The following is a 13,837-nucleotide window of genomic DNA, read 5'->3' on the forward strand; positions in this document are numbered from 1 at the left end:
TATGTAATTTTTCAATTATTAACCGTAATTTTCAATATGTAATTTCCTTTAAAAAATAACATAATATTTTTCATATTTTATCCCAAATCTTTAACAAGGTTTGAAAATAATTAGTTAATTGATTTCACAAAGTATTGGGGGGTAAAAATTTTGGAGTAAAAAATATGACATTAATTTTTAAATTTTATATTATTTTAATTTCTTTTTCAAAATGTCTAATGATAAACTGTATAACTTTAATAAAATATATTGTCAAATCTAATTATTTGGGAATAAACTCTTGTGTTACGGTTTCACAGTTAATTTTGTGAGGCAGATCTCTTATTTGGATTACTAAGAAAAAATATTACTTTTTTTTTGTAAATATGGGTAAGGTTCACTCGTCTCACAGATAAATATTCGTGAGACCGTCTCACAAAAGACTTACTCATTCATTTGACGTGATATTTTTAATTGTTAGAATGTTTGCACAAAAATATATTAACTATTTTATTTAGTTTTAAAATATAAATGTATCTTTATAAGATAATGTGATTACTTGAAAATCTTATTTTTTAAAGTTTAGAATAAAAATATTATTATGGAATAATTAATCAAAATATGCTAATGAAATATCACTTTATTGGAAAAATTAAAAAATTAACAAATCGGGTAAAAAAACAAAAAAAATAATAACGATAATTTAATGAATTATGTAATTTTGATTTTTAAATTATACATATTTTTTATACATTTAATGGTCTAAGTAACTTATTTTGGGAATTAATATCATTAATAAATTTACTCAAAATAAAATAATCCATCCAAAGGTATCATTGTCAATATTACTATTAAAATTAAAGGTGGAGTATATTTAACAAATATTAGAGTGTAAATATCACTCTCCTAATTAAAAATAAAACTAATTTTATTTTAATTTAGAAAAAAGAATTGATAAATTATTTACGAAAAAGGGCATAGTGGAAATTTAATAAAATATATAAAGATAATATGAAAAAGTAAAAATATAAAAATAAGATATTTTCTGAAAAAAAGTAGAGAATAAAACCGCTTATAAGCGGTCAAACAACTTATTTTTGTCAAACAAATTATTATCAACTATTAAAATAAGTTGTTTGATGTCAAACAAATTTAAAGAACTTATCAACTCTTTCAAACATCCTCTAAAGTGTCACAAGTTTAGAAATATTTTAAAAGTGTTGATTTACTCCTCTAAACACCGATCCAAACAAAATGTATGTATGAATCGACCACTATCCAACATATATAATTCCACAAACTAGACACGAAATAAGTAAAACAAAACATGATCAATACATGCATGATCAAATTTATCTAGATCATATGTTTTTTCATAGCAATTGAGATCAAATGGATCAAGTATGCCTTAACTAGCTAGAATGCTTCTATTTTGCCACAAAATTTGAGATTTAGAATCTCCAAGAGGGCATAAATATTGTGTAGGAGTTTCTGGTTTTCTTTAGTTAATGGAGACGGAGAGGGAGGTACTATTTGTTTGAATACATCTTCACAGTCGTAAGCGCCTTCGCTACTAAATCCTATAAGTATGGACTGATTTTTGTAAGTATCACGATTAATAACAGACAAATCTACACCTCGCAGATAATCAAGAGCTTGATCATAATATTGGTAGCAAACAGACAAGGCTTGATTGTAGCTGCCGGTACTTGTCTTGAGAAGGTTGGATATCTTTGCAAGATTGGCTGCGGAAACAAGTGCGGCTTTATCGGCTATAATTCGGCATAATCCTTCAGGGCTGGTCTTCAGGTAGTTGCGGGGATCAGTTATGCCCAAGCACGCATGTTTCTAATTGTTTGTTTTCGATGTAAGCAATATAGGGTACTGCTTAATTATATATAGGTGTGCTAGAAAATCTTGAAATCTCGTACATTTAGATTTTGAAAGATTTAAATGAATATGGTTATGGTAATTAGTAAATCTGCCATGCATGAATTTAATATGAGATCTTCTGATTATAGTAAATTTAATTTGAAACTTTTCCAATTCATGCTTGCAATTGAAATTACATAATCTCCTTTATGTCAAAAATATTTCCAAAGTATCAAAAATCTAGTAAATAATGTCAAATTTGAATGAATACGGTTATGGTTTTCTTTTTGCTTTTTAAATAATAATAATAATAATTATTATTATTAATTATTTTAAAGAAAGACAATAATGATAGAAATTAAAGACAAATATGGAAAAGCCTAAAATCAAGATACACAATCAAATCCGTAAGTCAAGAAATATAATATATTCCTAACTTAATTTCTCATAATTATCAAGCCATATCTATTTTTTAAATTTTAGTAACATGCGATGAAATACTGAGATGTGTCAATTTCGAGCTAACACGTATGCAGTTGGACCAAAATCATTGAAAATTATAAGTTAATGTACCAAAACCAAATTTTGAAAAATTAATGGACCAAAACCAAAACATGAACAAGTGGACCAAAAAAAAATATTTCTTTTTATTTACATACTTTATTGTTTTCTATTATTGAATATAATTTGATTTTGTAAAAACTATATATATTACATAAATTTGTTATGCATTAATTTTTTTTTGTTAAAAACAATAATTTTATTAATATTTTGTAATTAGTATAACTAATTATTGTAATCAATACAAGAATTATTTCATATTTGATTTGGTCAAATGCAGAGCAAAGCTTGTTTCCAAATCTGATGTAGTAAGGTGGCCAGCGATATGATGCTTCACTACCCAATTCTATCACCTACGTACAAGTCTCACGACGACCATCACCATCTTCTTCTTCTCCTCCCTTCTGTTCCCCTTCTCGCTCTCACGTTCTCAAAATGCCAAATGAATGGGGTTTTTATTTTATTTTATTTGGGCCCAAAGTTTTTTTCAAAAAAATTAAAAAAAATGAGGTGGCTGCCAGCTCAGCAGCACCAATTAATCCCCTCGTATCTCCTTCGAGATAGCCATATTATAGTTCGACCGTTAAGCCCTATTTTTTGGACGATTGGACATCATGAGTCACATGGCCGAAGGATGATGTTTCCATGATATTCCCAATCCACATTAGGATGTTTGTGCAATCGTCCAGAGGGGTACTTCCGAGTGATACTAGACACTTTGGCGTCTCCAGGCTGAGCATGAGTTTCCTCGTTGATCCAGTCACCCTGTCCACGTCATTTTGCATGCACATATAGATTTTTATACTCATATTTGTCGTATTGTGTGTAGGCGCTCACATCCATGTGTTTTTATCAGGACACCCCATTCCATGGGACAGACTTCAGGTTGGATGACCTAGGCAGGAGTGAGCCCCGAGGCGAGGAGTAGTTCCATTGAGATTCTCGATTGTCTAGTATAGTGGATTTTATTCTGGTTTGATTGATACAATGTTATTTGATTTGGTTTTACCTTAAACAATATTTTAGACTGTTGTTTCAGATTTGAGATTTATGTTTTCTGCCGAATTACCTGATTATTGTCTTTTAAGATTTAATTGCATGCGTAATGATTGCTTAGTAGGTGATTCTGGTGAAGGTCATTACAAAACCAAAGTCTTCTAGTGAATTTCTTCCTAGATGGAAGAATGGTGGACGTAGAAAGATATTGTCTTTGAACTTCCATATATTTTGTGTTATTTATCTTCTCGCTCTATTTAATCTTGTTGTTGTTAGAAGTGTGTATTTGCCCTCCTTTTACGCACATCTCTGATCCTAACAATGAGTAAGAAGTTAATTATATTATATGTACTTCTATATTCATATTCATTTTTAAAATTTAAAAAAATTCATAATGCACTCATGCATGTTCGTCACGCACGTGTATCACACATGATATATATATATATACGTGGAGTTTTGCTATACTGCCCACTAATCGTGCCAATCTTTGTGCCCACCATGTACAATAGTTGAGTTTTTTATATATGGTGGGCACAGAAGTTGGCACGATTGCTGGCAGCATAACAAAGCTCATATATATATATGTGTGTGTGTGTGTCTGTATATATATATATATAGAGTTTTACTATATTGTCCACATATCATGCCCACCACCATGTCCACCAATGATGTGGTATTATTCTATTGAAACTACAATTTATCACATCCAATAAAATAATGTCACATCATTGGTGGGCATGGTGGTGGGCATGATAGGTGGGCAGCATAGTAAAACTATATATATATATATATATATATATAAAGAAATGATTTCCTGTTCCTGCACACTAGTGTGCCAAGGTGAAAAATGATCATGTGTCGTATGAACAGTAAATACATGCATATCATGGTAGATAAAATGCAACACATAAAAATGCATACTCAACTGGATATCTCAGTCAGTATTTATGTACCTCTATAGGTAAAGTCTAGGTGAACCGCCTAATATCCAAGCCTATATTTAAGGTGTACCGTATCACTTAAATCGTTCTAAAAGCCTTATATAAGCTAATAGATACTCTCAAACTACTAAAGAACTCGGAGTATCACCTACGTCTGTCGACTAACCATTGACGAAGATGCTCCAACCACTAGCCACAACTCCGCCACGATCTCGATAGAGCCTTGCTATCATCTGGCCCTAGAGACAATGCATTGAAAGCACTAAATATAGGATGAGAACGAGGGAGAACACTACAACAAATATGCTAATTAACCACACTAAAAAGACAACGGTTTTATACATAAACTGTTGTCTTTTGGCCTTTAAAAAACGGTTTTTACAAAAACCGTTGTCGTTGGCCGTATTTTAATGAAAAAGCACAATGGTTTTTAAAAAACCGTTGTCGTATATGTGTCAAAGACAACGGTTTTAAAAACCATTGTCTATGAGCGGGTTTTTTATGGCCTACGACAACGGTTTTAATTAATCGTTGTCTATGGGCGTGCTTTTGGAGCTCTATGACAACGGTTTTAATAAACCGTTGTGTAAAACTATTGTGTTTGAATTTCTTTTTAAAATTAAAATGAATATAAAATAATAATAAAAATTATTTGAACAAAACACACTTTTTTTTCTTCTCTTCGTTTCGTTTCGTTCTCAAACATTTTCTCGTAAAACCCTAACCCCATCCCCAATCTGCCATCTTCGCTTTTCTTCTGTGCAGGAGGAATATGACTACCGAAGCTCTGATCACTACAAGAAAATGTTAATTCAACAACACACAAAAGACAACGGTTTTATGGCAAAACCGTTGTCTTGGACCCTTTAACAACGGTTTTCACTAAAACCGTTGTCTTTAAACATTTTTTTTTTATCAAAGACAACGGATTTTGAAAAACCGTTGTCTTTCTGGGGCAAAAGACAACGGTTTTTAAAAACCGTTGTCTATTAGCGGGTTTTTTTGAGCTACAACAACGGTTTTTGGAAACCGTTGTCTTTGTGCATTTTTTTAAGGTCAAATACAACGGTTTTTAAAAACCGTTGTCTTTAAGCGGATTTTTTGAAGCTACAACAACGATTTTTTATAATCCGTTGTCTTTGATATTTTTATTCTTATTTTTATTTTTATTTTTAAAAATGATATATTATTGAGAATTTACTTATTCTAGCCCACATTAGTAGGCTATTTTTAAAAATAGCCTTCATTATTAAATATTATAAAATATAACCTTTTATAGTTTAATAATCCAAAAATTCCCTTTCCTTATTCATTCCATTATCTCAATAAAATATTACAACTTAGAGAAATAAGAATCACTTTCCTAAATAATTGAAATAAAATTATTTTATTATGCATTATTTATTTTCTTCATGAATAATTAATTTATCATCGTGATAATAATAATATATTAATATGAAGAAATAATTATAATTAATTAAAATAATTATATTAATGATAAACATGAAAATTATATTAATACTTATAATAATCGTAATAAGTATAATACTAAATGATAAGAAATGATTTGATATTGATAACATTAATCATAAATTGAATAATAAAATTATGTATTCTTAATGAATAATTAATTTTTCATCATGATAATAATAATAATAATATCATATTAATATGAATGATAATAAATTAAAATATTAAAAATAATGAGAATTTATTAAAATAATTATATTAATGATAAAAGTAGAAATTATATTAATAATTTTAATAATCCTAATAAATATAATACTAAATGATAAGGAATAATTTGAGATCGATAATATTAATCACAAAACAAATATTAATTTTAAATAATAATCTGAAGAATATTTAACAGGGAATAATAATAAATAAACTAATAATATTTTTTAAAAAGGAAACTAATAATATTATTAATGACAATATATAGTAGTGTTAATAACAATACACAAGGATTATACTTATTTATGTTGAGTTTTTTTAGTCATGAATTTGTATTTATAGATCAGATAATAATAACAATAACTATTACAATTAATTCATGCTAAGAATTTATAATTATATAAAAGTTATATTATAAATATAAATTAAATATAAAATAAATCTGAATATAAAAACAAATGCAATTAAATTAAAACACAAGTGCAATAGACCAATTATTTAATAAAATATCTTATCATATTAGTTCAAATTAATATGTTTGTATGTTTAATGTAATAATGTGTTAAATGATATATTTGAAACTTAAGGCTAGTTTTAAAAATTAATTTACATTAAGGTTATATTTGATTATTGGTATTTGTAAAAGTCCATTTTAAAAAATCTCTCTATATTATTTTCTTTTCCTATACGTGCACCATCTATTCCATTTCAAGCTTCTTCTCCATATCGCGATTCTTTTTTCAACTCTCAACCCTAGCCGCCCACTCTTGTCGCGATTCCCCCTGTTCTTCATTTCCGTTCCCTCAATCTTCACCCAAGCATCGCCAGCTTCGATTTCTCTTCCAAAATAGCTCCATGGCCAGCTAGAAGAGCAGCTCGAGCTCGCTGTTCTTGGACTCCAGATTTCCCTCGCTCAGCTTGCTCTCGGCCGCAACACCCGATTGATTGGCCCTCTTCGATTTCTTGTTTCTTGCATAAGATAGGCAAGATTGTGGTCTATTTCTTGCATTTTATATATGATTATTGTGTCAGCATTTCGTTGATAGCTAGTGCATTTCCCATTTTCGAATTTTTTGAAAAAAAATATGCGTGCCCTGTGCAGATTCCTCCTCTATCGGCCGATGGATTTACTTTGTTGTTGGATTCTTGTTGGAGGCCGATTGTATGATGATATTATGTATTGATTAAATCGATTTTTTGGACTTTGAAAAGAATGTATATCATGCTTGTGTTTTTTTCGAAAACTTCAGAATTTTGTTGGTTGCCTTGTTCGTGTTTTCTGTTGTGTGTTGATGGTGGCTGTTGGTGTGATGATGTAGGGGCTACCACGGGTGATATGTAGTTCACGTGGTAGCGTTAGAATGAATGGAATTGAAACGTGACGTTGGTTGGGGATGTTTCAAACTATCCAGCTTCGTAGGAATTGGTTAGTGGGTGCATTGGTGGAGCTGATATTGGGTTGTATTATGGTATACTCTAAGGAGCTTTTGGGAGCCTAGAAGTTGGCTAGTGATGCTATGACAGGGACTTGGGGGTTGTGGATCAAACGGACTGTTTTGGTTCGGATTTGAGGGGTTGAACGTGAGCAGATTTTGTGGACTTAGGGGACTTGAATCTACCTCACTGTATTTAAATCTCCTCTTTTTTCCTGTTACCCTGGAAACGCGTGCTCAAGGTCACTGATGCCCAGGTATTTGAGCATTGTATAACTTTCCGGTTATATTTTCTTGACATAGTTGACCGTGAAGTTTTCTAGTGTTTTCTTTGGGTAAGTGTGGATAAAACTGAAATTCATGGTTCTGCAAATCCATTGCTCCATTTTAGAATTTCTATTGTCATCAAATAACCTGGTCTGTCAGGTTGAGGTTGCTGTCCAGGATAATGCCTAGAGGCTCTATGCTTTCAAATTTAAATCGATTGCCCAAGGTAATGCCCATCACGTGGTTGTTTTATGTGCCCCATAAGTTTCATAATATCATTTTTTGTTGATAGAAAACCCTGTTAGATTTATATCCTATGGTTGGTCTTGAAAAATCTTTCAAGCAAAATTTCTCATGTTTATTCCATTTCAATTCATTTATTTAACTTGCATTTAGGCTTCTGCTTTAACAGATAACCAAGAATAAGTATGTTGAAAAATGTAATTTTTTTGTCATTGTGATATATCTTAAAGCGACTTGAACTGGTAATCAGGTAATGCATCACTTTAGATGTCCTGCATTTAAGCTGAATGTTGTTAAGATGTAAGTCTTTTTACTTAGATTGATTCATGTAGATTCCATCTGGCAGAATTTTACTTCTAATATGTGAATATGATCTTTTGTTATTATCATAATTGTTACGTTATTAAATTCGTCGCTAAATTCTACACTTGACTAACGGTAACAATAGGTTGACATTGCAACTTATTTATGTGTCTTTATGTTTGCTAGCTCTTAATGCGAGTCAGTTGATCAGCCTCAGAGAAGCACAACTTCTGTACCGACTTTCTGACGAGGTAAATAAACAAAAAAAAATACTGGGAACCAAATAGCATATGTAGCCATCAGATAGTTGATGCCACTGCCCATACTGTTGTTTATATAAGAATGAGAAGATAGATATAGTGCCTAAGGTGTTTTTTTCCCCAGCTTGCAGCAGATATCTTTAGGGAACATACCAGAAAGCTTGTGGAGCAAAATATATCAGCATCTCTCAATCTATTGAAGTCCAGAACTAGAGCCGGGTATGAGAACTATTATGGTTCTATACTTGACCCTGTTGTAATGTGCAACTTATCTTTGATTTTAAGTTTGTTTTAGCCCTTGAACCCTTGAAGTTTCCTTGGTTTACAATATTTATTCTTTGTAATACGAATGACTAACAAGCTGTGTATGTTTTACTATATAGTTGGTGTTATTGATTAGTTTCTGTTTAATATGTTGTGATTAAGTTGGGTGCCAAGAGACATCTAAGTTTTGTTCTCATCGATAATGCCGTGATACATGCTCCTTGTAATTTTTTCAGGCAAGAATTTTAGCTCTAAATGCATCCTATTTCCTGAAATCTGGAGGCCATTTTGTCATCTCTCGATTAAGGTTAGTGTTTCTGGTTATGTTTTGAGTGTGATCTGTCAGATAAATTAGTCCAATGATCCGTACCAAACATGGATGTACTGTATATCCCCTTATGAGCCAAACCCATGTAGCCCCAAATAAAAACGAACTCAAGATCGAATCATCACGTTTACATTTAGAGACTTTTAGTCGAGTACACGTCCACACAACATCGAATTTCTTCTGCTACAGTTTGTTTGAATTCCAAAAGGTATAACCTTTATCTTGTCTTAAAATTAAGCAGATTTAGGAACTACATGGACAAATGCTCGGATGGGGGTAGCTACCTCACAGTTGACAAGCATGGCAAAGTTAGACTCCAAGCATTGAAATCACTGAAGTACTTAGCTGATGCAGACTGGAAATCAATCAACCCGCCCCCGCATTTGAACCATCGTGAATTCAGATTCTGGGTTTCGGGTAGCACCGAAAAATACCTCACAGTCTTCCGAGGAAAAAGTGCGAAACAAACATTAGGCATTGCAGACTGTGAGTTCGATGGTTCCAACACATTCCAGCTCTTTGCCTTCCGCTTTCACTACCACAAAGCTTTTTGTTGCTGTGGAAAGTACAATGAATAATAAACAATTAGTCATACACAATACTCTACAACGAGGGGATAATCTGGAAGGAGTGTTTCAAGTTAATTTATATAGATTAGTTCATAACTCGATATATAGGAAAGTTCCGAGTTAATTTATATAGATTAGTTCATTACTCGATTTATATATTTTCTAGTGTGTATTGATTTAGAATTTAGAATTAGAATATTGATTTGGAATATTGAAAAATTTTATTTAAATTTTATTTTAGAAATTTTAAATTTTGTTTCATTTATAATATTGAAAATTTGTATATTAAAATAATTTTTTTTTTGTTTTTTATTTGAGCAACGACAACGGATAAAAACCGTTGTCTTAACGTGTCAATGACAACGGATTGACGCTGTTGCAGAACCGTTGTCTTTGAAGACTTACGACAACGGTTACAAACTGTTGCAAAACCGTTGTGGTAGGATATCTACGACAACGGATATAAACCGTTGTAATAGGGCACGCTTTTTACAACGCCCCCAGTTACAACGGTTTTTCCCCCCCCCCCTACGACAACGGATAATATCCGTTGTCGTTTTGCAATTTTCTTGTAGTGGATTCTCCGTTGTGTAGTGGCTCGAAGAGGCATCTGCGGCTGGATATTGGTTCACAGATGTGGTGGTCGTCGGTTTCGATCGACGCTCGGAGTCTGCTCTGAGAATTCAGAAGGTGTTCAGGGGATTTTACTCTTTAATTTCAGAACATGTTTTGGGCGGGTCCGTAGGCACCACCAGATTCGAAATTTTGTCATATCTCGCGAATATTATTCGTTATATTTCTTCGCTTTGATCCTGAAATTCCTTATATTTTGGAATCGCAAAGGTTGAAGATCGGATCCAAGGTTCTCTTGCTCGAACCCTCGGCCTCCAGGCTCTCCGTTGGCTTCTCTGTATTTTCCTCCGTTTTATGAGGTTTTATTACGACAAAAAATGAATCAGATTGGCATTTATTTATTTATTTTTTAAACCTTTCGTGCACTGCATATCATGTGTTCATATATTTTGTGTCGTTCGATTTTACAGGTTCTATGGTTTCTGAGCGCTGCAGATAAAGTGATTTTAAGTAGGTTTTTGTGCAGAAGGTAGGAAATGGTGAGACTCTTGATTTTGTATATTTTTTCTAGTATTTTTTTTTTTTGTATTTATCATCTTGTTTTTAATGTATTTTTTTGGTCAGTTTGGTTTAAGATTTAGATGAGATTTGGTTACAGACAAGGAAAGATCTCAACGTGTGAATTTAGAGTAGAAAAGAAAACTGTATCGATTTTTAAAAAAAATGGATTTTTTTTATCCTCATTGGGTCTGGAATTTTTTTTTTAATCCACATCTTTTTTCTAGTATTCAAAAGTTGATGCAGTTATGGAGGACAAGAGAAGAAACCTCCTTATCGTTTTCTCTGGTTACAGTTCATGAAGTTACTACAATTCTCTCTTCTCTGGAATTTTATATTTTTGTTTATGAGTTTTGTTTAATTTTATCTCCTTCTGAATTTTTTTATGCATTAAATCAATGGTTTGAGTTATAAGTATGGATTAATTGACTTTCCATGTCGGCTTTGATAGTTGTTTGTCTTGCTTGGAGATGTTTATTGTTGTGATATAATTTGAATGGACTTAACATTCATGGATTCATTGGAGTCAATCGACTGGGATTATGTATTTGTGTCTGGCCCTCTAATGGACCTATCATCTTTAGGACGTGCTTCCAAGCCTATTCAGCTACCATTTAAAACTGAGGGTCCATCTTCTGAATATGGATATGCGTGTAATAGTGATGCACTATCTTTTTGAGGATCTCGACATATATTACATCGATCCGGTGGACGGCCACAACGTGGAAGACCTCGTCCATATTTTGAAGAAGGTGAAAGAGATGTCGGCACCAGGGCCTGTAATGATTCACATTGTCACAGAAAAAGGCAAAGGATACCCTCCTGTTGAAGTTGCTTCTGATAAAATGCATGATATGTGTACACAAGAATATAGTAATTAATCTGTTTTCCGAAACAAATAAGTCTCTAGCTAGAATTTTGCTTATGTGTAAAAGTTTTGTTTTTGTTTTTATCAGGTGTAGTGAAGTTTGATCCCAGAACAAGGAAACATATGAAGGGTAAAGTGAACACCCTTTCCTATACTCAATACTTTGCGGAGTCTTTAATAGCCTAAGCGAAGCGAGATGACAAGATTTTACTTTTTAGCAATTCATGCTGCTATGGGAGGGGGCACCGGGCTTTACATATTCCAGAAATGTTTCCTTGGCCGATGTTCGATGTGGGGATAGCCAAACAGCACGCCATCACCTTCGCGGCTGGTTTAGCTACTGAAGGTATGAAGCCATTTTGCTCGATTTATTCGTCTTTTTTGCAGAGAGGCTATGATCAGGTGAAAAGAACTAAAACTAGAACATGCCCTCTATGATATTTTAGTATCAAGAACTCGGCCTATTTACCCGTGGGTGATGATATGATGCAGGTGATACATGATGTCGACCTTCAGAAGCTCCTGGTGAGATTCATCATGGACAGGGTCCATCTTCTGAATTTGGATGCGCGTGTAATAGTGATGCACTTTCTTGTTTAGCTGTTAAAATTATTCCTTGCATTGAGCTAGATAATCCATTTATAGGGGTAGTTTGATCAAAAAATTTGTCTTTCTCAAATAATGGTTTTTGAATGAACAAACCTAGTGGTTGGTCAATGTGTCGTGGGCACCTGTCAATGTTGCATGCTGTATATTTTTTTATTATATCTTTGTTTGATTGAATTCTGTTCTTGTAAATGCTCTTAGGTGATAAAGCTGGGATTTAATTCAGGACATGATAAAGTTGTGAAGCTTCTTCTCCATTTTCACCGATCTCAACGTTATATATATATATATATATATATACAAAATCTTAGGATCCAAAACTTCATGTCACAGCTATGGTGAGCTGCAGCCCCTTATGTGAAGTGAATGCGAGGATTTTTTGGAGGTTTCAGCCATTCTTCCGTGAGTTTTACTTCTAGGAATTGGAGGCAAATAAATAGATCATGGTCAGTCATTGGTGACGTGAAGACGAATCCTCGTGTAATATTTAAATAATCCGAACACTTGTAAAAATTAACAGCTGAGAGAGATGGTGTTGGCAGTATTACAAGAATCGGACCTCGTATTATCTGAGGATTTCATTGAACTAATTGTGGATAAGGTCTACTAATTTAGCTACTACATTTTCTTGATCTCTTGATTGAATGTCCATATTTTCACTCCATTAATCTTTTTTTTCCTTTTATAATTAGACGTTCTCTGAGGCGGATACAAAAGGCGATGGAAGGATATATGAAGATGAATGGAAGGAATTTGTCTCCAAAAATCCAACTCTCATCAAGAATATGACTCTTCCTCATCTCAAGTATATACATCTTCTAAACCCAAAAAATTAATGTTCTTTTCAGAGATATGACAGTAGCATTTCCTGTAATGGGCACTGATAACGTTTTTGCCCCTTTATTTTGGTACTTCCAAAGTTTTAAAATTTGTTCATTTATGTTTACCTTGTTGGTTCTTCATGGGAGTGCTTATCTCCAAAATTGACTTCTGGAATTATCTTTCTTGATTTACATCTATGAACAAAAAAATGAAGAGCTACTCGGATTCCCCTTCAAGACATTATGGGTGATGCAAAAACCGAGTCTTTGATGTGTTCATTGAATTTAATATACTAATTACTTTGTTCCTTGAATATTTATATTTTATCATTGTTTTTCACCTTTATTCGTACTTTGTAGATGTTGAGCTACTTGTGTGGAGCTCGCCTGCAGACCAGTTAAAGTTTGTACTGGGTGGAAGTACTCGATTTTGAGTTCTTTTTTAAAATTATTTTCATGCCTTTAAACCACTAATATCTTTTATTATGTAGTGGATTATATTAAGGGAGAAACAGATACATTTTCAGGGTTGAATATCAAATGGAGAAACAATTTATATGTGTAAGGCCCAAAAATATTAAATTATTAATTATGAGATTTGAGAATTAAATTTCATATTATGGGCTAATATTGATTTGAGAAGTTATGGAAATGATAGATTTAATTTCCGAACCGAAAATATTTAATTTGAGAATTTACGGATTTTGCGAATTAA

General features: G+C 32.5%; 1 long non-coding RNA gene and 1 other non-coding gene across 3 annotated transcripts; both read left to right on the forward strand.

The window, feature by feature from the left end:
- Positions 1-6,822: 6,822 nt before the first annotated feature.
- Positions 6,823-9,766, forward strand: LOC140865913 (uncharacterized). Of its 2 annotated transcripts, XR_012144754.1 has the most exons (6): positions 6,823-7,012; positions 7,132-7,955; positions 8,462-8,526; positions 8,660-8,754; positions 9,036-9,106; positions 9,369-9,766. It is a non-coding gene; the product is annotated as an uncharacterized lncRNA (long non-coding RNA). The 2 variants fall into 2 exon arrangements; XR_012144753.1 differs by having other exon boundaries at positions 6,823-7,955.
- A 3,559-nt stretch (positions 9,767-13,325) lies between these two features.
- On the forward strand, positions 13,326-13,397 carry LOC140870238 (small nucleolar RNA snoR60). Its single transcript, XR_012147208.1, has one exon. It is a non-coding gene; the product is annotated as a small nucleolar RNA snoR60 (small nucleolar RNA).
- The last annotated feature ends 440 nt before the right edge of the window (positions 13,398-13,837 follow it).

The sequence above is a fragment of the Henckelia pumila genome, chromosome 4, assembly GCF_033568475.1.
Source record: "Henckelia pumila isolate YLH828 chromosome 4, ASM3356847v2, whole genome shotgun sequence".
Taxonomy (NCBI): Eukaryota; Viridiplantae; Streptophyta; class Magnoliopsida; order Lamiales; family Gesneriaceae; genus Henckelia; species Henckelia pumila.